At 43.5% G+C, this 25,013-nt stretch overlaps 1 long non-coding RNA gene across 1 annotated transcript in view; it reads left to right on the top strand.

The window, feature by feature from the left end:
* Nucleotides 1-25,013, top strand: part of LOC135312534 (uncharacterized) — a 63,169-nt gene extending 38,156 nt beyond the window's left edge. The window contains exons 5-16 of the long non-coding RNA XR_010372113.1: nucleotides 15-196; nucleotides 1,087-1,170; nucleotides 3,749-3,917; nucleotides 4,472-4,571; nucleotides 10,357-10,490; nucleotides 14,564-14,606; nucleotides 16,062-16,224; nucleotides 17,236-17,319; nucleotides 18,581-18,731; nucleotides 19,606-19,682; nucleotides 20,149-20,312; nucleotides 20,917-25,013. This is a non-coding gene — a long non-coding RNA (uncharacterized LOC135312534). The remainder of the gene's footprint in view (nucleotides 1-14; nucleotides 197-1,086; nucleotides 1,171-3,748; nucleotides 3,918-4,471; nucleotides 4,572-10,356; nucleotides 10,491-14,563; nucleotides 14,607-16,061; nucleotides 16,225-17,235; nucleotides 17,320-18,580; nucleotides 18,732-19,605; nucleotides 19,683-20,148; nucleotides 20,313-20,916) is intronic.

Below are 25,013 nucleotides of genomic sequence, written 5' to 3'. Positions count from 1 at the left end.
TTTCTGCTTCTCAGGCCTTTACTATAGAGAGAGGAACAAAAGCTGAAGCAACTCTGGCACCTTGGATATGTTAAATGGAGAGAAGACTTGTGTGATGCAAGCATCTACTGAAATGCCCCCACTCACCCAGAAAGATGCGCTCCACTGGTTCTTCCCTCTGTCCTAGTGAACTCATTCATCTTCCCAATTGATTTTTGTAGGTGGCTGCTGAATCATGCATACATGGGTGGGAGACATGAGACTTCCTCAGGCAGTGCTCAGCAGTAAAGGATGGTCAAACAGACTTTCCTCGCTGCTGCTGCAGAGAAGGCTCTGGGCATTGCATGCAGGTCCAACACCCCTGTTTATGGAAGTAGTTTTCGTTTGAGTAAAAACAATCTATTTTTTATTTATTCGCACTTTAGATGCTTTAAATAGATAGCGCTTATTTGCTTTCACCTTTGGAAACAGCTGTGCCTATGTTGTGGGGAACAGCTTTACTGTGGCACAAACTGCATCAGCTCCAGAGGCATTTCATGCTGCACTGATATGTGTAAACACTTATAGCTACCATGTGCAGATGAACCCCCAGTATCCCTCCATCTTCAGGTGGTGTCAGTTCCCTGTGTACAGCTGGGTCCAGGGTGCAAAGAAAAAATATTTCAGTCTGTCAGGGCTCTTTCGAAGAAGTGGTGCAGCTGCTTCATCTGCCATGGTGGAGCTTAGATGCCTCCCAGAGACTGCTCCTGCGTTTTTTCATTATCCCACAGGCTTTGGATGGAGGAGGGCTTAATTTTGTCCAGGATGTTTTGTACTTCTAAATACGCATGCTCTAGAGTGCTGTGTGGCTGGAAGGTTAGAACTGAACTATACAAAAGTGTATATGAAGGAGAGAGGAGGCACTTTCTCAACATGGTTAATGAGAGGGAACTAGGGTGCCTGAAATGGGCCAGTGCTGCAGGGAAGGAATTTGGTGGTCCTCTCTTTTAGTGCTGCTTGTGAGGCTGAAAAAGGACTGATGCTTGGGCAAGAAGGAGCAGATATCCAGAGCTAGGGATACAGGAACGATGAATGAAAGTGTGGAAGAATGGCTGAATTTTTCTGCAGATGGCAGTGGTTGCTGAAGGGGCCACAAAGCATCCAACGAAGAGTACGTCTACAGAGATGGTCCACGTTTCTGCATCCAGGCTGGTAAGATAATTAATCTTTTGTGATTCTGACAGATGCCTGCAGAGGAGCAGAAACAAAAGATCACAGTCTGACAGTGATTAATGCATCGTTGTCAGACTAAGAATTTTGTAAGTGGATAAATAAGCTGTAGGCCAGGCTGTTGATTGTGTTTGAGAAAACTGCAGACGATTACAGCATGGGGAGAGCTGGGGTTCAGCACTTACTTACCTCTGGCACTTACTATGTTTTGTTGTCTGAAACCACCCTGTTCCTACAACAGTAGGAGAGGAGGAGAAATGAGGGTACGATTTCTGAAACAAAGCTCTGCCTCAGGCCTTGGTTATGCTGAAGAAGTGGCAAAAGACACAGCTAACGCCAGCCTATGTTGCCCTGGCATCCCTGTGGGATATGGAGGTGGCTGGACAATGGCTGATACTATCATCCCGGACACTGTGACATGCAGAGCATCTGCAAAGGAGGGAAACATGGCTCTTGCTATATATACTCACAGCTGTGGGTGGCTATAAGGTAACTGAAGGCTCTGCCGTGCTGTGTGGTCTGCTGCAGAATGCTTCAGCATCAATCCAACAAAGGCCTTGTAGCTGCTGAACGCCTGGCATCCCCCGCCAGGTGCCAAAGCTGCTGCGGTGTGTGTGCCAAGACACATGCCCCAGGGTGAGGGGCAAGGCCCAGCTTGCTGTGTGGGAACTGCCTGGGGTCAGCCAATCCCCCACCGGGCTCCTTCCCCACCAGTGCAGGCTCATGCACCCTCTCCCTCTCACCCTGTGCTGGGTCTCACTGTATCTTGCTCCCTGCAAGGTGGCCAAGGTAGCTGGGCACTGGGAGGACTGTCATGGAGCTTTCTGTGTCTCACAGGGCAGGTAGTGGACAGGATGGGAGCTGTATGGGGCAGGTTGTGGGGTTAAGTGCTCTGCTGAGAGCTTGACCCCTTGGGCTGCTGCAGCAAAAGACATTTCTTGGTGAGTGGTAGTGCTCACCAATGTGTTTCACCTGCATCGTGCTGCTGTTCCTTGCTGGGGATAGGGACAGCACTGCCAGCCCTTGGCAGCGATGCCAGACCCTGGCAGCACTCAGGTATGAGCTGGAGTGGAGATGTTTATACTGGAGCAGCTCTGGACATGCTTGGGAGTGGGTTAACAGCTGCCTACAGAGGCTGAGAGCTGAACTAGGAGGCAGCAGGCAAGTTCAGGCACCTCCTGGGCTAAGCAGCAGCTGAACGGGAATACAGAGCTCCCATATTGCAGTTTTTAACCAAGGTGTCCAAATTCTGCCAAAATCTTGCTTGAGATGCCTATGGTATTTTCAGGTTTTGTTTTTCTTTTAGCAGCAGCAGCCTTTAATCTCTGTGGCTCACATTCTGCTTGTGTAAGATGGGGTTACTTATGCTTAGCCCTGTTTTACAAAGAGCACTGCTATGTCTGGGTGTATGTTCCTATAGATAACCACAATCTTTGACATATAGCATCACTTTGTGGCTCTGCCTAATTCTCACATGGGTTTCCAGCACCTTAATGTACGTACCTCAGGCCTGAGATGTTTGTCAGTGAGTTTTTGGAAGAGGGATTTGCCCAGAAGTAAATCTCCATGAAAGGCTGGGGAAAGAGGATGGCTGTAAGCCCTCATTAACCTTAATTAGAATGGCATGAACAGGGTGGGGGTTGCACACATCCCTTCGCCTTGAGCATCCAGCACTGTGCAGGACCCACTGCTCAGCACTATGTGCAGAACTGGGATTGAAGTATTCGTTATAGTTGTACACAGCCATTCTGTGTTTGCTGATTTTCTTCTGGGTGTCTGAATGAAAGTGTTCTAATCCTTTCAGTTTTTGGTGTGAAAAGCTTTTGACAACCTGTGTCTGTCCCATAGAGATGATGAGTATCATGGCCCAATCTTGCTTTCCTGACCATCTTCATTGGGGGCCCTCTTGGGCCTGCTGCAGCTCTCCTCCAGCCCCAGCTCTCCCAGTTTCAGTCCTAAAATGTTTCGTTTTGTTTGCTGGACATTACCTCTGGTACTGATGTCATTCACAGAGACTAGTACTGCCCCATATCTTCTCCAGAGTAATACAAAGCAAACCAGCCTCGCCAAATCCCACTCCTCCCAGGCAGGGCTCAATGCCCACAGGGGCATCCAGCCTGCACCATGGAGAGGCTCCTCAAAACCTTCCAGGACTGAGATCTATGCCATGAAAACAGGGAGCCACATTCTTGGGCTGATGTAAACTGGTGTAGCTCCATTGATGTTGATCCAGCTTATACAAGCCAAAAATAAAGCTTATAGTAAATGAATCATTCTGCTGAAATGTAGCCAGCTCTGAAGCATACCTGTCCCATGGGGATCCTGAGAAGTGAAAGTTGCTTCCACCCTTTTTGGCTGATAATCCACAAACCTGGCACAGAAGAAAGGTGCAGTGCAATGCATGAGTCACTTTACCCACTCTAAAATGTCACTGGTTTTGGAGAGAGATGCAGCAGCTATTTAGCAGAGTGTAGCCCAGGTGGCAGAGATGGTCCTGTTATTTATATGGCTCCATAAATTAACTCAATGCTTTGCAAAATAACAGCCTTTCCTCCAGCAGTTTCCAATGCATCTTGCTCTGGAGCAAAGCAGGACTGGGCTGCCACAAGCCTGATGAAGTTGCGAAGAAAGTCCCAGCTTCTCCAAGGGCCACAGGAGTGAGCCCTGCAAGAGAGTGTGGTGTCACCAGTGGGCCATGAGTGCATGGGAGTGCATCAGAAAGGAGACAGGTAAGTGCCAGGTAGGGGGAAGAGTAGAATAATAGAATCATAGGATCGTTAAGGTTGGAAAAGACTCTTAAGATCATCGAGTCCAACCGCTAGCCTATCACTGCCAAGTCCACCACCATATCCTCAAGCACCACGTCTACCCTTCTTTCAAATACCTCCAGGGATGGAGACTCAACCACCTCCCTGGGCAGCCTGTTCCAATGTTTGACAACCCTTTCGGTGAAGAACTTTTTCCTAATATCCAACCTAAACTTCCCCTGGCGCAGCTTGAGGCCATTTCCTCTCATCCTATCGCTTGTTACTCTCAGAAGAAGTTACCCTCAGTGTAGCTCCATTATCTTAAAGCCTCTTTCGTTTCTGTCCTCTGTGGTTTTGCAAAGTGTGTCCAGACGGCAAAGCTCACCTTTCCTATTGCTTTCTTGCAGGAGAGTTGAGGAAGAAAAGAATTGCTCTATCTTGCAACTGCAGATGTGAGGCACAGAGGTGAAAGGCCGGATCTGAAACAGATTTAGGCCTATGCAAAAAGAGATGTCCCAAGACAGGTTTCCTTACAGGGGCCAGAGCCAGCATGGCTGAACAGCTGTCCCAGAGGGACCTGCTTTGCTGCAGGAAGATGCTGCCCAGGACACTAAGATTTCTGTTGCTAGAGCTAAGGTACATTTTTCAGATTCCCCTGGATTCAATGGGTTGTGACATGTGGTCACATCTATATTTTGTCTTTTTTTGTCTTTCTTTTTTTTTTCTTTATTGAAATTCCCTCTTTTCTCAGGGAGACCCCAACTTGCAGGTGCCAGGGGCTTTTTCTCATCGTTAGAGGTAGGGCTGCAGGACCATAGGCTCTGAACTCCACACCAAAAGGGAGAAGGAGGTGGAGCAAGAGGGAGGGAGGCAGGCTATTAGACGCTGGGAACCTGGGCTTTCCCCAGGGGTTGTTCCTACCTGATTGCAGGGTTTTTCCAATGTGAAATGCATCAGCAGCTATGCTAGCTGACAGGGCAGGAGCAAGCATTGCCAGCACTACAAAGCTGGGCCCTGGAAAGAGTTGTAATGATCTGAAAGTGGAGTTTATTAACTCCAGATTTTTACAGCGTAGCTGGCACACCAACAATATGGTCTGAACACAAAGAATCACTTGCAGGCACAAATCGAGAAGGCATCTCTAAAGGCTCCTGTTAGCCTGAGTCATGCACAGCTGCTGTGCCAAGTGCCAGCTGCTGAATGGCAGTGGGCCCACAGCTGGGTCACAGGCACCAAGCCTGGGGAGGCGGGGCAGGCATTACTGATTGCCTGATTAGCAAAACCACTAAGAATGGCACTGGAACTTTGAAAACAAAGCTTGCCCCCGGAATGGTGCTGTAAGATAGTCTTGTATTCAGGTAAGGGGTCTAAGACTGTTGAGCACCGAATAAATTTTCTTGCTGCTGCTAAATACAGTAGGACTCAGAAGAATGTTTTTTGCTGTTCAAGTCTGTCCTGAACTTGTTGCTTTTCATCTCCTTTTTAATAACTGATCATCTTGAACCTTCCCATTTTGCTTGGAGTATAAACTTTTTATGGAGGCACTTTCCTGTTTGCCCCCACCCTGTAAATTATGGTGTTAGTCTTTGATTGTGACCTTGTTGGTATTTCTGCAGAGTAAATAGAGTTTTCAAATGTATTCAGAACTTAAAATTCAAGTGCAAGCAGCTTGTGTGGGTGTAGAGATGTGCATAGCAGAGAGAGGCAGAATAAAAGTTCGGTTATTTCTCTTTTCTTCTTGTGTTGCAGGAAAAACCTTCCAAATAATGAAGTCTCTGCCACATATTTTCTATAACCAGCCAAATGAAATATTATGTTTTAAAGCATTTGGGGTCAGAGAAATAACTCCGGCTCTGGGCTTAGCATTTTTTCTTCTCACAATAGCTTCTGCTGAATGACAATCTTTAAAACTATGCATGTGGGGGGCTAGATCCTGACCCCCATTGCATCTGCTCTGCACTGCTGCAAAAAAATGTAGCACACACAGAAAGTTAGCTTAGCTGGATTGCTGGAGGTTACCCTGACCCAGTTTGTCAGCTGTGGTGCAGGAGACTGGGTGCTGTGGCCAGAGTATGGCACAAGGAAGATAATTTGTTGTGATGCTCCTATATTTGGGTATGTGTTGGGTGGGGTTGTGGGGGACCCCCTGTTAGTGCCTCAAGGGTGAGTTGGTCCCTGGCTACTCTCGCAAAGAGGGTCTGGTGCTTGGCAGCAGCCAAAACTATAGCTTTGTTGTTTTCTGGATATACGTGTCATTGCCATATGAGAATTGCATGTATTACACAAAGCACAGCTTTTACAGCTGTCTCACGTGTGTGTTTCTTGATGCAAACTTCAGAGAGTGTTTTGTTGCTAGATAGTGATATAGAACAAGCACAACAGCTGGTGTCAGAGCCTGAGTACAACTACACTCGTTCCTGTCCTGAAGCAATCTCCTGTGAATGTTTCCTGGGCCGTGTTTTCCTTTCAGCAGCAAGCATGGGCATTGGCTGTATTGGAGGGCCACCCTGGTGTCTAACTCAGTGCTGGCTACTACAAGCAGTGGAAACTTTTTCTGCATTTAAAGGGAATAAAATCAAACTGGAGTGGGCTGGAGCTATTCATAGAGCATGCTGTGTTTGAGTAACCCAGAATTTTTCTTTAAAGACTCTGAATAGATTGGTTTATACAGCTTTTTTTCACTTTTAAAATTGACATCTTGTTTCAACAATGATTCAGTCTTGGCTAGTTTATTTAAAAAAAAACCAAAAGTCTGCATTGAGTTTACCCATGATTATCCACCTCTGGAATTTCAATTTTGCCTATTCTCCATTTTCTCACAAATTGACAATACTCTGAGCTTTCCTCAGAGGCATGGATCCTGAAACAGAGACCAAGGAGGGAATTTTAGTTTTCATTCCAATGTAATATTAAAAAGCATACTTCTTTCTTCTGTAATGACTCAGAAAAGATTGAAAACATGAGCTGCACATACTCCACAGGCTCAGGAACAGGAAAGCAATGAATAAAGAACCCAAAATTCATTGAGGTTTTTTTTGCTTGGGTTTTTCTGTTTTTTAACCTAGGAACAGGATTTCAGAGGTCTCATTCACACATTTATCCTTAGAAATGGACAATGGATCCTGTTGAATACCGCAGGACAGCTGCTCCAAATTGCTCTGCATTTTCCATGATCATTAGTTCATCAACCTGCCAAGGTCCTTCTTTTTCTACCCTGATTCAATTTCTCTTTGATTTCATTTACTGAAGCCTGGAGAGCTTGTCTATGTGGGTCAGCTCCCTTTGAGTTTGCTTGTGTTACTTGTGCTTATGTGACCCAGTGGAGCCTGCAGGATGGGTGCCTAATGACTCTGCCTTTCACAGGCATTTACCAAAAGATAGGTGTCCATCCTGTCTGCTCCTGGACCTGATCGATGCAGGATGTGAACAAGTTTCCCTGATGCGCCCTTCCAAAACTGGGTGATTAATATCCATGCTTGGTAAAATACCAGCCTGTTTTGAGGACTGCTGGTGGTGGTGAATCTCCTTGTCCTCCTGGCAGAACTTTGTAGCAGCTTGTGCTTGGTACTGCTGCCTCATTGCCTACCTGATCTCTCAAAGGGAGCAAGCCTCAGGTTCCCCATCTGGCACAGTCACAGGTCCCTGGGACTGTGAGAGACTGCCTGACAGCCAGGGGCAGCTTCAGCCGTGGGAGGTTGGTATGATTTCAGAGTGCTGGTGTCTGCAGGCTCCCTTTTGGGTGTGTCCTGTTTTAACTTTACAACCTGACAGCACTGGCGCTCCTCAGCTTTGAGCCGCCAGCCCTGCATGCTCCGGGTGTTTCCTGGTAGGCTTTCCAAGGTGGCAGATGGGGAGAAGTACTGCTCACCCCACATCAACCAAGCACGTTACTTTGTTGTAGAAGTTGATCAGGTTTGTAAAGCGTGATTTACCTTCTGTGAAACTGTACTGGCTTTTCCCAGTTGCATGCTTTATTTGACTTGCGGTAGCCCCCAGGAGGATTCTTTTCATAACTCTCCCAGGGACTGAAGTAAATCTGATGGGCCTATAATTTCCTGCATACTCCTTTAAGTCCTTCTTGTAGATGGGAGTGATATTAGCCTTCTTTCAGTCTTCTGGGGTGTTCCCCAATCTCCATGACTTCTCAGAGATTATGGAGAGCGGTCTCACAATAATGTCAGCCAGCTCTCTCAACACCCTGAGGTGGATATTGTCAGGGCCCATTGATTTGTAGGGGTCAAGCTCCTGCAATAGTTCACATACCAACTCTTCTTTCACTGATGGTGGGTCTGTGTTTGCATCAAACTGGATTTTTGTTCCCAAGGCCTGGGGACCACCAGTGCTGGTAAAGACAGAAGTGAAAAGAGTGTGGAGAACCTCTGCCTTTTCAGCATTGTTGGTGACTAATTCACCTCTCCTGTTTAACAGTGGGCTGATATTTTCTTTCTGTTTCTGCTTGTTGTTTACAGACCTGAAGAATGCTTTCTTGTAGTTTTTGACATCTCTGGCCAATTTCAGTTCAAGCTGAGCTTTTGCTTTTCTAACTCCATCTCTGCACTCCCTGGTAATGCCCTTGCAGGTCTCAATGAGTATTTGTCTGTCTTTCCATTTCTGGTATGCTTCTTTTTTGGTTTTGAGCAGACTCAGAAGCTCGCAGTTAAGCCAGAAGGGCTTGCTCCACCTACTTCCCTTACCTTTAAAGGGAATGAACTGTTTGTGTGCTTCCAGAAGGGTGTTCTTGAAAAGATCCCAGCACTCACTAGCTCCTTTATCCTCCATGGAAGCTTCCCACAGAATCCCTCCCAGCTGGGCTCTGAGCAAGCTGAAGTTTGCTCTTCTCAAATCTAAAAGTTTTGTCTTAGTACTAACCTTCGGTGTGCTCAGCAGGATCCCAAACTCCAAAATACTGTGATCATTGCAGCCAAGGCTATTGCTAACCGAGATATGACAAAGCAGGTTTTCTTGGTTTGTAAGTAGCAAGTCCATCAGTGTCTCATTCTTGGTTGGCACATCGAACATTTGTATGAGGAAGCAGTCCTTTATACACTCCAGGACCTTGATGGATGACATGAGCTGCTGTATTGTTCATCCAACAAGTGTCTGGGTAGTTGAAGTCAGCCATAAGAACCAGATTCTCTTGACGCAAAGCTTGCTTAAGTGACCCAGTTATTGCCTTATCATCTTGGTTTGGAGGTTGATAGCAGATGCCTACTGTAAGATCCCCCTTGGAGACAACTCCTCTGATCCTGACCCAGAGGCATTAGGTAGGGTTTCCAGAATCACTGTAGTTGACTTCTATACATTCAAGGTTCTCCTTAACATACAGTGTGACTCCTCTTCCTCTTCTTCCCTGTCTGTCTTTATGAAACAGCCTATAGCCATCCATCGCAATTCTCCAGTAGTGTAAGTTGTCCCACTACGTTTCAGTTACTCCTATGATATCACAACTTTCTGACTGGGTGTGGAGCTCCAGTTCATCCTATTTGTTCCTCAGTTTGCATGCATTTGTATACATACATGTTGGTCTTCTGGTTCTCATCTTGGGAGGCAGCTAAGGAACATTTGTCACTGCTCTGGAAAGGCAGACCAACATCACAAGCAAAATGTATGTAGGGCATATTTAATCATAGAATCATTTAGGTTGGAAAATACCTTTAAGATCAACAAGTCCAAATGTTAACCTAACACTGCCAAATCCACCACTAACCCATGTCCCTAAGCACCACATTTACGTGACTTTTAAATACCTCCAGGGATGGTGACTCAACCACTTCCCTGGGCAGCCAGTTCCAATGCTTGATAACCCTTTCAGTGAAGAAATTTTTCCTAATATCCAATCTAAACCTCCCCTGACACAAGTTGAGGCCATTTCCTCTGGTCCCATCACTAATAACTTAGAAGAAGAGACCAACCCCCACCTCACTACAACCTCCTTTCAGGTAGTTGTAGAGAGTGATAAGGTCTCCCATCAGCCTCCTTTTCTCTAGACTAAGTAGTCTAACTGTCATGGTTTTAGCTGGGATAGAGTTATTTTTTCCTCACTGTAGCTGCTATAGTGCTGTGTTTTGGACTTAGTATGAAAATAATGTTGATAACATTGATGTTGATAACATCTTGGAAAATCTGTCCAAAGTAATTATTACTTCTTTTGAGGAGTTTCTGCTGGCCCAAGGCTGGGAATGGAGTCTCAATAGAGTCACTTCTTGCTGTGTGAAACTGCTGCCATACGACTACAGCGTGAGGGAGGTACAGATCCCAGGAAGGACAAATTACTCCTCCAGCAGCATGTTTCTAGCTGACATTTATTTGCAAAAGGGCTGTCAACAGCAGCTGGAGAGTCCTGATCCTGGAAAACAATATGTCAACTGCCTGCGTTGGTTTTAATTCTTTAATCCTTTGTCTGCAACGTAATGTGTTGCAGCATTACTTAGAGATGAGATGTGCCGCTGCTGCTTTGCTCTTGCCGTTTTGGAGATTGGGGTCTGTCTGGCCAGGTCCAGGAAGAGGTGGGAAGGTGGACAGGCTTGCAGTACTGTTTGAAAATTGCACAGACCTGTAAGTCACTGTATTTATATAGTTTTTTCTGTCTCTTTCTACATCTGCATTTTAAACATCCATTATAAGGCAATACTGCTTTTAGTGGTGAGCCAAGTTTTTCTTCTAAAACATATGTCCCCTAAAGCCTCAGTATTTTATTTTCTTTGTTCTGATTTATTGATGTTGCCTTACCACATGTGCTAGGCACAGAAGAGGAAAAACTACCAAAACCAACAAAACAGCCCTCTCTACCCCTTCAACAGACCATGTACATCAGGATTAACACACTGAATCTATTCTATTGAGTCATTCAACAATGAATTAACTTACTTCTAATTTCTGAGCTGCATCCAAGCAGATATGCCAATGAAGAGTGAGTGTGGGTTAATAATGTGAAGATTATGATAAACCCAATGCAAGCTACTATGGGGAACTGAAAATTGGGACAGATGCTAAATCTGTAGAATGACAGTGAGATTAAAAAATAAAAATTGTTGACTGCATTTTCTAAATAGGGATTTTGTGTGTATGATTTTAATGTGCCTTTTACCAAAACCTGAATTGGCCTCATTTGTCAAGGGATGAACTATCTTCCACGAAATAAGGTTGTCTTATGTTATCTCAGGGTAAGCATCAAGCAGCTGAGGCATGCAATTGCTGGTCACTTGGAAAAAAATTGTTACTGTGAGGTTTGTAGACCTCTTTGAGATAGAAAAGTTCTACCAAAGTCTGCTTTCTTGGAGCTTGGTCATCCTTGACAATAGCAGAAGGCTGAGTTATTTTTATTGGTATTTATAGTACAGTTAGCTCCTCGTTTTCCTCCTCAAATGCAAAGCCATAGTGCAGAGAATCAGCTGTGGCCATGAGTCAGGTGGACCTCAGCAGAGAAACACTGATTTGGTACTGTGGCACCCACCTCTGTACCCTCAGGCACACCTACAAAATGCCTGAGTCCATACCCATAATTGGTTTTGTTTTAATTCTGCAAAAATTTACCGATTCATATTGGATTTTGTAACTCATTCAATGCATATCGGACACGCGGTGTCTTGGCCATTTCCTTGGTAGGAGAAGGTCCCTCTCTGTCATCTCTAGGGCAGGTGTGGGGAGAGTCTCCACCATAGCATGGTTCAGACCATGGTGGAAATCATGACCTGCATCACATCATTATCTGTGATGGTTGCAAAGATGTAGTTTGTGCAAAATCTCCACTGGCCACTCTCACAGCTGTTCTTAGCTATGTGCACCAAAAGCAGAGCTGCTGGCTGGTTCAGGCAGTACCCATGTGCCATGTCAAAGTGGCTGCTTTGCCCAGGGTTTGGGGATTTTGTGAGTCAGTGGTTGCCACTGAGTTCAAAGACATTAGGATGAAGCCTCTGTAGACAGTTTGCGTTCCCAGTGACGGTGCTAGTAGAGTTCTCGGATATGCTTTCCTCTGAGATCACCATAGGCTTTAGAAAAGGCAAAGTGGTGAAACACGTTGTGTCCCAATGCTCTGTGAACACAAAAGTTAAATAAAGCTAAGCAATCACAAGGGAAGGGGTGTCCTGGCAGAGGGCAATACTCTTAATACTTGTCTTAACACTTTCTTCCTTCCCATAAACCAACTCGACAGTAGCTTGTGCTCTGACGGGTATACTCACATTGTTGTTTGAGCTGATGTATCACAAGCTGCTTTTCTTTACTTGTGTTTTCCATTTGAGGCAGGCTATTGATGTGAAGTTTGTTGTCATATTCAGGCCTGTTAACTGTGTTAGTTAACAAAGGAGAGCATTCAAAAGCCTGCTCAGAGGCATATTTGTCTTTGCCCCCCTTTTAAAATCAAAACCAGCTTTCCTAGCAAAATGTCTTATGGAATCTGCTCCCTTGAAACCAATATGAAGCAACAGCAGTGATTGCAGCTAGTTGCAACATCTCATCTTGCTAGATGGAGGCACATTATGTTACAAGTGGTGCTGCTAGTGAAACCTCTGCAAAAGAAACCTACAGAGACCTGTCTAGTTGGGGGTGTTAACTCATGTGAGGTGAGCTAAAGGCCCAATTTCACTTTGTTTCTTTGAAGAACAAGCTTTATGTACTCGAGCCAAGTTCAATAAACTGAAGCTTCAGTAAACCTAGTCCTGAATTTGAGATAATTTGGGCCAATAGGTTGGTTTTAGTGAAAACTAAGTCAAACTTTGACCCCAAACCTTTATGATTTTGAACATCTCTTTAGGATTCAGTTAAGCCAGGAAATCAGAGACTGTGATGACACACAAACTCAATGCTGTTGCATAAGTTTCACCTAAATCCTAAAGGCAAGATCAAATCCTAATATAAAATGGTCAGATCACTGCTTTCATGAAACTCAGAAGACAAAGACTGTAAAATATGTATCACTGAACATCTGTATAATCATAATAATAAAATAATTTTAGACTGCTTTCAGGTCCCACCAAATGGTGCTTAAAGCAGTGTACTTGGTACCAAAAATCCAGTAAATTATTTGTATTAGTGGCCTGTGGCTCAGGCTCAGAGCCATATATGGTTTGTGAGGTTGCTGGAAGTTTTCTCAAAGGGCAAACTCTGTTTTGGGGGAAGAAAGCATGCTTGCCTGGTTGAAAACTGCTTGTGAGAAGATCTGTCTCAGACTTAGCATTAGGCCTTTTTTTCTTTTCTTAGAAAACATGAAATGAATTTTAGCTCTGCAGTTAACTTGATTTCTTAAGTGACTTGCTTTCTATGATCGCTTTGGGGTTCTGGAATGCTACAGAAATTATCTGAAGGCATTTTCAACACTTCAAAATGAAAATCAAATTGTTGAAATTGTGCCAGAATTTAAATGGAAATTATTTTCTTTAAACAAACACTTGAGAACTTCCAATATTTTTTTAATCACAAGAGAGTTCTTAACCCAAACACCTTTTCCTTGTGTTTTTTCAAGTATCCAGTCTGCACTGCTAAAGCTAGATGTGTCTTAGGATGTAATCAAATTTAAGATCTTTTTAGCCAAAAACTAGATGAGCAGGGAGTGCTAGTTTTTCACACAGCACAAAGACATAAGTGGGTGTAACGGCAAATACCATCTCTGCCTCTGTGCCCACAGAAGTGTCCAGGCAGCAATACCAGTGCAGACTTCTGCTGTGTGGAGAGGGGTCAAGTGTGGAGTTGAGCAGCTGGGGCCTGGGCAGCTCATGGCAGTAAGCAGGAAATAACAGAGGCAGGAGCTGGCTGGAGAATTTGCTGCTGTGCAGATGCTCTGATATTCAGCTTTCCACACAGTGGAGATGAGAGAGCCACAGAAGCTGCTGCAGATTAATGAGGGAGGATTAGCACAGCCCTTGCATCTTTAGGAGGTGTGTGTGGGTCTTTGGTGAGCTTATACGTGGCTCAGGAGATGTTGCATGTAGCCAGAGGGTGAGTCTGGGTACCAGAAGCAGCACCTAGTCTGGAGCTCTGAAGCATTGGAGCTCTTCAAACACTCAGGACATGGCTAGCTCTTGCTCTTTTCCTATGCAGTGGGGTGTAGCTGACCCTGAGGTGTTTTGTCATCTCTAAAGCCTCTCAGGCACAGGTCAGGCTTGAGCTGCAAATCAGAGCAGCCAGAAGATGCCCTGTATCCTGTTGTAGAAACCTGGAAATCCAGGGACTGCTGTTTCTGTCAAAGTCCATCTAGGCCAGATATCTCATCCCTGACAGATGCCAGCAGCAGCTGCCTAGGAGAAGAGTTTGAGAACAGGATGTGTGTTTGACAAGATGATCTCCCAGCGCTCCCTAGGTCTGGGATTTTCAGAAGCAAAGGATTTCTGTGGGGTTCTGTGACCCTGTCCTTCTCGAAGACCCCAGGCCAAGTTCCACATCTAGGCTGCCTGTCCATGGGGTAAGGTTTCTAGCAGCAACATGTGAAAGCCTGTCCCTCAGTGCAGGGGCTCTGCTTGGGAAAGCTATCACTGTCCCTCAATGAGCTTTCAGCCCTGCTAGAATAAGGCCTTTCTGTAGCCCTGGGCAAGTGTTTGGTTACCATTGCTGGGTGGTAGCTGGCCATGGGAATGGGAAATTAAATTAATGGCTATAAAAGCAGTAGTTGAGGGGTTTTTGTCATCATTTCACAGGTGGAGTTGGGAGAAGAAGGAAAACACCTTCAGGTAAAGGAAGGTAGGCTAGTGGACGCCAGCTGAGGATGTGGTCCTTCATTATTATTGTCTTGATAGCCCTGGAGGACTGAACAAGATGTTCCTCCTTTGGAGACCAGAAGTAGGGCTGCTTGAGGAATATGTATCCTGCTTTGACAGACTCTGACCTGTCTGTGTGTGGTAAATGAAGGAGCCTGAAAACAGTTGCCCTCAGCAACACAAATTACTTGCTGTTATTAACTAACTGCAGAACTTGTGTTTTGGAGGGGGGGTGGGGGGGTAGGAAGGAAAAAAAAAATCCTTCCTAATGACCTCAGCAACACATGCTTCTCTATCAGCTGCAGGTCAGGAAGCCAATACTGTATGTGTTCTTTCAGAAAGGGTGTGGATGAGAAAGCATCCTCTGTGGGAATTGTGACTTTTTTTTTTTTTTTTTGGTGCTATTGGTTACACTCCTCCATCAACAAATGCCTTTAACAAGTGCTGTAATTCATTTGCTGCAAAGGACACGTATAAGTACAAGTGGCCATGCATAGGATCCCAAAACTTTGATGTGTATGTTGGATTTTTCTGGTATTCACTTTGAGATTAACCACATCACAGAAGGCTGCCTAAAAGATAAATTTCATAGAAAAAATGTTCCAATATCCTCAATTTTCCTAGCCTTTTCTGCAGCAATAAGTAAACTCTTTAAAGAGCTAGTAGCAAGGGAAATGTTATAAGTTTTAAGAGACCTCTCCTTATGTGTAACCTTAAAAGTTACAACACTGTGGTCTAGAGAAGCTACAAACAAAAAAGAGCTGCATAAAACCTTTTCAGACCTATGGACATGGCAGTCCTTCAGATCTCGGCTCTGAAAGTCTCTTCTCTAATACATACTGTGAAGGTAATGCTGTTACCCTCAGCTGGCTTCTGCTTAACTATCTGGGTCTGGCTGGGGCTGGGACTGCAGAGATGTGAGTGGAGACAGGATCTCCCAGAGGCTTATGTTGGCCAGGAAAATGCTGTCTTGGAAAATGATGTGGAGCATGTCCAAGTAAGAAGAGTCTGGAAGGAGTTTGTGATGGTCTGTTATTTCATTATTACCTAGGAGATGTGAAATTTCCTTTTCCAGATGAGCACATTTTGTGTTTTGCATGACAGCAATTGCTTCATGTAAGACTTAGCATTTCTGCTAATTTAATGAATTAGCTGTACAAATTAGATGCATCAGACGTTGGAAAGGCCTTTTTCAAGTTCCACAACTGTGTTTTAGACCTCTTGATAGGGTCAGTAGCATGCTGGACTTTCACAAGCAGAAAGACCTTCAAAAGTATGCAAGTTATTTCTGGCATGTTGTGTTCTCAACATGTCAAGGAAACATAGATTATTTGTACACAAATGGGTAAATCAAAATGGTTCTTTAGCAAGCTCCCATTAACATTCTTGGGCCCTGAGAAAGAAAAAAACATAAGAAAAATAATTGTTTCTGAAATAGGTTTCTTAGATGGATCGTGTCACATATTCAGAAGTTCATTTGCAGCAGTTGTGACCTCTGATGAATGATGGAGGGAGTGAAGGATAAAACAGAAGGCAAAAACAAGGACCAGGAATTAATTTGGATATTTGAACTTTGAGTGGACTTTTTTTTTTCCCTTCCGGTGAGTTTATCATCAAATGTAGACTGTGACAGACTGCAGACACTTTTGGATGCTCTTTTTAATAGCTGTTAATTGAAAGATGATGTGTAGATATTGAGAGGAAAAGGATCTCTCAAGCTAAACAGGCCTGTGTGGAAAGAACATGCCAACATCTTTCTGAAAAGCACAAAGCACCGCAGCAGCAAGATTACTGGAGTGTCCTAAACTCTCTTGACATTGCAGCACACAAATTAGGCTATACACTTTGCAAATATTGGCGGCTGTTTTGAAACTCCCTATTAAGGATTACAAATGCTGTCTGCAGTTTCTAGGCAAAGGCAATTAGATACCACAGCTATGGCCTCAGCTCAGTGTTTTATGTCTGAGCTGGTATTAATGTGTAGGGTTCTTATGCATTAGATTACCTCAGCCAAATTGTGACATCCACCAAAACTGAGTCCTGTGATTAAGGTTTAAAAAAAGTACAGCCTGGTCTCAGCACTTTTTCCATTTCAGTGTAGAAAAGTATTTTCCCGTACAGTAAAGGGGCTTTTTAACAGAAAAAATGCATAAAGCATGCATAAATGTTGATATTTAACAGGTATCCTCATCCATAGTTGCTTGTCTGGGTATTGTTTTTACTGGTTCAATACCCATGTCCAAATTCAGGAGTAGCACTTGTTGCTTGGGCTTGGTAGAGCCACAGCCAACTATGTCAATGTTCATTTTGGCCCAACTTGTGTCATTAATGCTTACACAGATGAATGTTAATAATTATCAATAATTATACCTTTTCTCAGTGTGAGGGTAGTTCTTTTGTAAATACTTTATACCAAGAAAAAGAAAAGTGAAGAGGACATTCTTGTGTGGTCAAAACCTCCAGCAACAGATATGTTGATGGCTAGTGCAGCAGAGATAGTGCTGCTGTGTGATGTACATTGTATCTACAAGAAATGAAAGTTCACACTGCCTTCTCTTTTTTTCCTTTTTTAAACCTTGCACTAAAAAATTTTCCCTCTCTCCTCTGACAAGCTGCAGGAAGAAGCTTTGAATGTGGTGCCAGCACAGCACCAGGCGGTGTGAGAGGAACTGAGACAAGTACTTCTGATACAATCAGTGAGTGATACTGTTACTTCTTACTTTTCATCTGAACCTCCACTCCTGAGAATTTGAGCTAAATCCTACATTTTCTTCTTATTTTTAAGCAAGTTAAAACTCAGCATCATGAAGTGGCCCTAAGACAGGGTTTGCTCCAGCTTTCTTGCTGAGCAACTGTTTACAAATTGCTACTAAAAAATGTCAGATGATGGTAGTTGCTGTGCTGTAACATGGGCTGATACAGCACAGAACCTCCTTAGCATTCTTGAAGGGAAATTATCCAGTGCTGCAACCCACAATTTATAATTGGTTGCATATTAATATCCAAAAAAGGCAATAAAATCCACTGTGTGTTTAAAAAAAAAAAAAAAAGAAATAGGAGTATTACAAGCTGAGTATTACAAGTGAAAAACTGGGAGACTCCTTGGCTATAGCAGAGCTGTATGCAGTGCTGTTTCTCCCTTAATTAGAAGCAATTTTAAATCATCTCCTTCCTTCAAAGAAGGATTTTGTTCTGTATTTGTGTTCATTTTAATCTCGCTAACATGATACTCCCTTGGAACCTCTCCCTCATGCCGTAACAGCAAGACATGCTGGCTCTTTTGTCCCTGCTGTTTGGGAAACACACAGCTACTGCTGCTTGTCGCTGCAGCTCTGGGGTTGTTACTATCAATATACCTCCCTTTAAAGGAAAAGAAAACAGAACAAAACCCAACAGCAGCATTTTTTCCCCCAGAGTTCACTTTTATTTGTAGTATTTAAGCTAGACTGTGCAGGTGCTTCATGAAACTCAGGGGTTTAAAATTTATAGTGCCATATTGTAGTGGAAAGCTTGTTATTCAGCATACTAATTATTTCTGAGTCACTGTATTTATGAAATGTCGTGTAATAACTACCTCACCAAAACACAAAGTAAGTAGTGCCAAATCAGGTGTTTTATGATTTTGACATTAGTGTATAAACATATTCTTGAGTCTCTTGGGGGGGGCTACTGGGAATTAGATAATGTTTTTATGACTTCTAAAAAATGACATTGAATTTCATAATCCATAGCACTCCATATATATAGTCCCTGTTGCATATTTTATTACAGCCTCAGTGGCTTATATTACAAGTGTCAGCTGCAAAGAGAAAATGTACAAAGGCTGGTTTGTGGAATAGGGGGGACAACATGGTAAAATCTTGCAGTGCACACATCAAAGCCTTTGGGACAAACTGTAATTGCACACCTGGCCTATGCTGGGACACCAGAATTGACCCTAAGCCTTTTTCATTTCAGGACAGATTACAAAGCCCTCGCTGAAGGAGGCTTTCTGGCCAGCGCTTGCCACTAGAGGATAAGCTTGGGGTTTTGTTGAGCCCTGTGTGAATGACCCATTAACTCCAGAGCAACTGGGAGGCCTTGAGTGTCTACGAGTGACAAACTGGGAGTGAGTACAGAGGGGAAGAGAACCGGTTGCTGCTCCAAGTGGGCTTCTGAGTAGTTGCACGTGGTCTCTGGGAACAATGGGTGGATGCTTAGCAGAATATGTGATTTCATAAAATATTGTCCACAAAACCAGACCTTATTTTGCTCCTTTGCAAGCTTGCTTGGCGTTACAAAAGTCGTGGGTCATGTGCTTGGATGCTAGGAGAAGTCTCTATCAACAATAGTTATCCAACATCTTCCTGGCAAAGGGCAAGTAGTGCTGAAGCAGCTGCAGCTGCAGAAAACCTCACACTGTCACTGAACATAAGAGAAAGCCATGGCTGCTATTGGGTGATAGTGGCAGTAGGTGTCTGGCAGTCAAGCATCTTGCTGCATGATCTGGATGATAGGGTTAGCCTGTCCCTTTCTGACATGGAGCTGGTGTTAGCAGCCTCCTGGAGACTCAGCAGCATGTCAGTCTGCTCACACATGTACATGAGTACAGGATGGGGCCCTGAAACTGTGGTTGATCTGGCTGGGTCCTGCTTAATCTGAATTTACAGCTGTTGGCAGACTCAGGTGACACATCCTCTCCTTAGTGCTTTACCTGTCGGCATTAAAAAAATTACAAGGAATGTGCTCTACCATACATTTTGCTGAAAGTGGCAAGATAATTTACCCTTTCCATATTAGGGTATCATTTTCTTCACTTCAGAAACAGACCCATAGTCGTCAGGCTATTAAACCACAAATCTGGTTTAATTTTTCTGTGAGCTTTTAGCCTTGTTCTGAGTCTCAAGGTCTTGCAAAATGATGATTTTCCTAAACTAAAGCTTCATGGAAAGTGAAATTTTGTTAATGAAACAAAAGTTAAATCATTATTTTTACCATTCCAGGTGCATGGCTACTTTGACTTCTTTTTTCTTTCATGTTCCAAGTGCAAGAAATGTACCAACAGCTGGTACTGAGACAGGTAAGAGGCTTTCACTCATCTTTAAGACTCCATATTGTATATCTTTCCTGACTTTTCTATAAATAAAAACAGCTATTAAAAATGCCTCTGGCTACTTATCCAAGGATAAGTATTTGAGATACATGAGAGATGCTCAGGGAATGGATAAGTTTTCAGGAGAAAAAACTGTCACAAGATCAATTTCCTGATTCAATAGTGAAGTCCTCATATCATATAAAATGTAATGTGATTGTCCATGGCTCTAATAAAATCTTGATTTTTCCACCAAGCTTTCATCTATAAAAATCAAATTTATACAGCATTAGTCTGCATTTTGAAAGGGATAGGGTTTTTTTGAAATAGATATGATTTTAATCCTTTATGGTACATTAATATAGGAGAACAATAATTTGTTTCATTTTCTTCCCACAGAAACAATCAGCTGGGAGATGTGCATAATAATTGTCTTTGTCCTTTATTGTCACAGGCCATTAGCTAATGAAGTTAAGCTGTACTTGGCTCTTGCTCCAATAAGAAAACTACATTAGAGATCTTGAAGCCTTGGCATTATATAAAACCTTTCAGTGGGTTTTATTTTAGTCTCACTGAGGTGATGCTGCCATGGACTGAGGAATGCATCATGACTTTGCGGTAAGCAATGAGGTCAGCACTGTCTGATGTAGTGGGTCAAGCAAGCTGAAGTGCATCTACAGTTATTAAAATTGCTGGATGCCAGAGCCTCTTTGTTTGGTTCCTTATAATTTAGCCAAACTCTTCAGGCCTACTTTTGTGACTGTTTCAGGTTTATCCTTTGGGTGGGAAGATTTGCTAAACTCAGTTCAGCTATTCTAAAATTGATGTTAGGGAAAAGAAATAGTTTGAGCAATGCTTTAAATAAGCAATAGGAGCATGTAACTGTAAGTTGAGCAGTCCTACAACCTTTGCAGTTTGCCCTCTCAACTAGAAGGCTGGCAAAATAAAATCCTATGATGGAAGAAATGCTCTGTCCTGAGAAAATCCACTCACATTCTGGCTATTTGCAGTAAAAGATCATATGCAAATGCATAGCAGATTTTGTTTAGCAATTGTTCCTCCCCCAACAAAATGCTTTTAGCTGACTGGAAAAGGAACTTCATTAGAAATCACAAAACCTAGAGTGCAAGTCTCTTCTTTCCTATTGACTGTTTGTAGCATATCTTGGTCCATCACAAAGTGCCTACTTTTAAAGGTAAGCATTGTTATCCTCTTGTTGCAGCGAGAATGAAGAGGCTGCATAAGCTAATCTTTGGCAGAGCTGGGAATGGATGCCACTTTCATCAAACTGCTTCTTTACATGTATCATTAGCATACTTGGCTGGGACACCACTGCTCCTCCCACAGATCAGAAGGACATGGGATGCCTCTTCCTGGAGCTCTACCTTCCCTCAGCTGTCCTAGGCTGGCTCTTAGGAGCTATTGCTGCTGCAATGGGCACCCACATCTGCAGGCCACCAGGAACTGCAGAGCAGAGTTTCTGAGCCATGGCACAGAGAAGCAGCAGGATTGCTCTGCGGGGTGCCAGCTGCTCCAGCCTCAAAAGAGGCACTCCTGCTGCCAAGCCATAATGGACCACACCAGTCCTCCAGCTATGCTGTCCTTTTCCCCATCTGTGTCACAGCTGGGAAATGACACACCATTCCTGCTGCTTCATGGGTTTTGCCTACACCCAGGAAAGATACAACCCATGAGTTCACTTGGGTTGCTGCCACCTTTGGGCTGTCAGGATGGTGTGCAGAACAGCAGGAGCCAGAGACAAAATCCATACCACTGTCATTCGTGTTGGGCATCTTATCGATATCAGAAAAAGGACCTGAAACTTCTAGGCATTACTTTGTATCAGAGCTTTGAGCTCATGGATGTCTTAGATTTGGGAGAAGAATGGATGGTGAGTGTGTGATGTACATCTGCTACCTGCAGAGACTCTCAGGAGAGCAGTGTGGCATAATTCTGTGTCTGTTCACAAGCTGCAACACCATGGCATTCGGGGGATGGCTGTGGTGAAACAGCGGTCAAGTTTTGTTGTCTCATGTAGAAAGAGATGATGCCAGGCAGCTGGCAGCACAGGCTTTCACCTGCAAATTGGTGTGAGAAATCAGCTGGCACTGCCACTCCTGTTAACAGGCAGCATTTGCTCCGTTACCTCTTGTCATCTCCATAACCAGAGTCTGAGGTTTCCATGGCCTGCGGACCCCCATTTGGTTGTACTGTCTGCCTACTCGGGCAAATGTCTTAATTTGTGTGCAGGCAATGTTCTGAATGCTATATCCAAAAATGTGATGCTTCAGTGTAAAATGAGCATTGCCTGCAGCGGAATAAGTGGCTAGAAAACTTTGGCGCTCTGAGGCATGCAGAGAGCAGGTGCCAGAGCGCAGTGATCACCCATTTTTCTAAACCAGCAACACTTACAGCCCTACTGACAGAGGTTGATTCACACTAGAAATAAATCCAATATGCATGAAAGGACTTTCGTTGTTCTTCAGCAGAGAGCATAAAGAAAGACTGTCAGACAAACTAATCTCTCTCTGATAGTTTTCTTTTCAACATCATTGAACTGTCATTTCTCCTGGTCTTTGCCAGAATGCTTGATATATCCGTTGTTTCCCAAAACAGACAGATTTTGCTAGCTTGGGTGATACAGGAAATTTTGCCAGGAAGAGAGAGGCTGAGATGCCTTTCCAGCCTTTTGCTATTTTTGTGTAGATCCTTTGCTACACTCCAGAGCTCTGGTTGGAGATGAAAGGAAGGTATCTTGGTGACTGATTCAGTTGTATCTGTGAGTGCAGCCATGGAATTGTTCCCAACACTTGCCCTGTGCTGGCAGCACGTTTGCTGGGGTTTTGGGATTCTACTTTTTCTGGAAATAAACCCATTTATGCTCCCAGATCTTTCATTTCAAAACTAGTGATTCAAAGAATGGCCCTAGGCACCACTGTGTCACCTAGCTGCAGTTAGAAAGTAGCCCAAACTAGAGAGTTCCTTTGTTTTTTTTCCCAGTTGTCCTGAGAGCTGGTAAAGCATTCACTCCTTCTAGGCATGTGTGAATAGTCAGTAAGATTACTAAAACTGAGAGGAAAATAAATCTAAATGTCCCTTCTCAAGACTGTGATGAAAGATATCTACACTGAGCAACCTCCTCCTCCAGCTGGGGACTCACTGAGGTGTCTGACATAGGCATGTATGGTCAGTAAGGCTGCATGTCCTCCACAAGCTCTTGCAGAGGAATTTAGCAAAAATGAGATTCTGAAGAGGGGCAAACTGGAGGAGCCCAAACACCACCACGATCTGGCAAAATGAATCCTACATCCCGTTTGTAGTGAGCTCTAATGTTATTTTTTTTCTAACTGTGCTTCAACTATCTACTCCCTAAGTTATCCTGGATATCAATACCATTGAAGAATTTAGGTTATTACCTTCAGTGTTCAATATACCTCTTTTTTTCCCTTGGAAAAAGTGGTTTTTTTGGGTCCTCAGGGCAGCCAGTGAATCTGTACAGATCTGGAAGGGGCTGAAGAATGGTGGTCCCATTCTGTAGCTTGGAGTGGTTCGCTCTCTGTGTAACTGAAAGCACCACATGAATTAGTCAATATTTCCATATTTTCTTCCTAGTGCAGGGCTGCCAACAGTATAAAGTAGGCAGAGTTTTGGGCTGTAAGAAATGCTGGTTTATTTGTTAGAAATGTTTAATGATTGATTGCCAGATGGATTTCAGCCCACACCCCTGCAGGGCATATGCACCAGAATGCTCTCTTTGCCATCGTACCAGGACCACCTGCAAGAGGTACCTTTTCTGTGTGGTGTGATGCATATTCTACGGAGGACCTAGTAAGCAAACATTTTGTATGGATAAAGTTGAACACAGTGTGCTGCATGCAGAATTTTGAAAGCTAACTGTTCCCATGTTTTTTGACAGTGTGACTTTTAACAGTTTGTGTTAAATGTGACTTATACAGTTTTAAAAGTGTACAGGGAGATTAGTGATAACTAAAGATAACACACAGTTAAAAATAACGTGCAACAACATTTAAATCCATGTAGGTTAATCTGGACACATTGAAGAGCAGTTTCTGAGTCAGTAATTACTTAACTTGGCTGTGATTATTTTGTTTCATTTCCAGATTAACTACAGATATTTGTCTAAACTGGGTGGCTGCTGAGATTTTAAAAGTGGGAGCAGGAAACTTTGCAGTCAGTTTTACAACACAATTAATTGCTCATCCTTTCAGAACTGATTCTTTCCCCACCATTTCACACCTGCCCAACACCATGACCGAAGTCCGCAAACACTTGTCCACTTGCATGTCCTCCATACATGAACAGGCCCATGGGGCTCATTTTCATTAGATACAACTTTGCTAACTATAAATCTTCTGCAGCACGAAGGCCACACCACATATACATATTCTTACTCTGCACTTCAAGATTCTTTTCATCCTATTGTATGTTGTTTGGGGTTGTACAAGTTGTTAGGTACAAATTTCTTCTTAGTCTGGTAGGAGCACCAGTTTGCATCATAGTTTGTCTTCTCACATCTGCAAGGTATTTGTCCAATACCTGAGATGTCCAAGAACATCTCAGACTTGATCTATGATGGTCTGTGCATTGCTAACGTCTGTACTCTAAGGAAGTGTACCGCTGTTACTGATGTACTGCATGGATGACTGATGGTGTAGATCTAAAGTTAACTAGGTGTTCTCTCTAAAGGCGACATATGATATTATATTTGGGCAAAGAGGAATTCCCTGCATAATCTTTAGAGACAGATGTATTACATTTTATGATTTCTCTGGTATTTATGCAGGGTTACAGAAATACAGTTAAAAGGCTTTAAATTTTTCCAGTTCTGTATTCTGATTGCATGTACAGCTACTTATTTTCTAATAAACAGGATCTCAGTTGAAAAAAATGTACAACCTTCACTCCTTGACCTTCCCACTTTTGAATCTGCAGTTTCCTTAGATGCCTCCATGAAGCACCTACAGCTGGTTAAGAGGTTTGACATATCCAACATCATGTAAATGGGTGTGTCTGTGGGAGTTAGGAAGCAAGTCTTCCTCTGAACTTGCTCCATCTCTTATTTTCTTCCATAGCTCTTAGAAAAGGGTCTGTCTTTTCTTAATCCCTGTCTGTGGAGAGAGAGTTTCATGTTCTCACTGTGCTGCCATACTTATCTGAGATGCTTTTTCCAAATCCTAGCCATAGGTTGCTCCATCTTTACCTTGTCTATAGTTTAGCCCTTTCACTTTCAGCTGTCTCCACAGAGTGTTGGTGGTAGTCTGCATAACAAGAAATTAGGTTATGAAAAAGTATATATTA

This window comes from Phalacrocorax carbo, chromosome 3 (genome assembly GCF_963921805.1).
Source record: "Phalacrocorax carbo chromosome 3, bPhaCar2.1, whole genome shotgun sequence".
NCBI lineage: Eukaryota > Metazoa > Chordata > Aves > Suliformes > Phalacrocoracidae > Phalacrocorax > Phalacrocorax carbo.
Note: the sequence above shows the minus strand (reverse complement) of the source record. Positions and strands in the feature narration are given on the sequence as shown.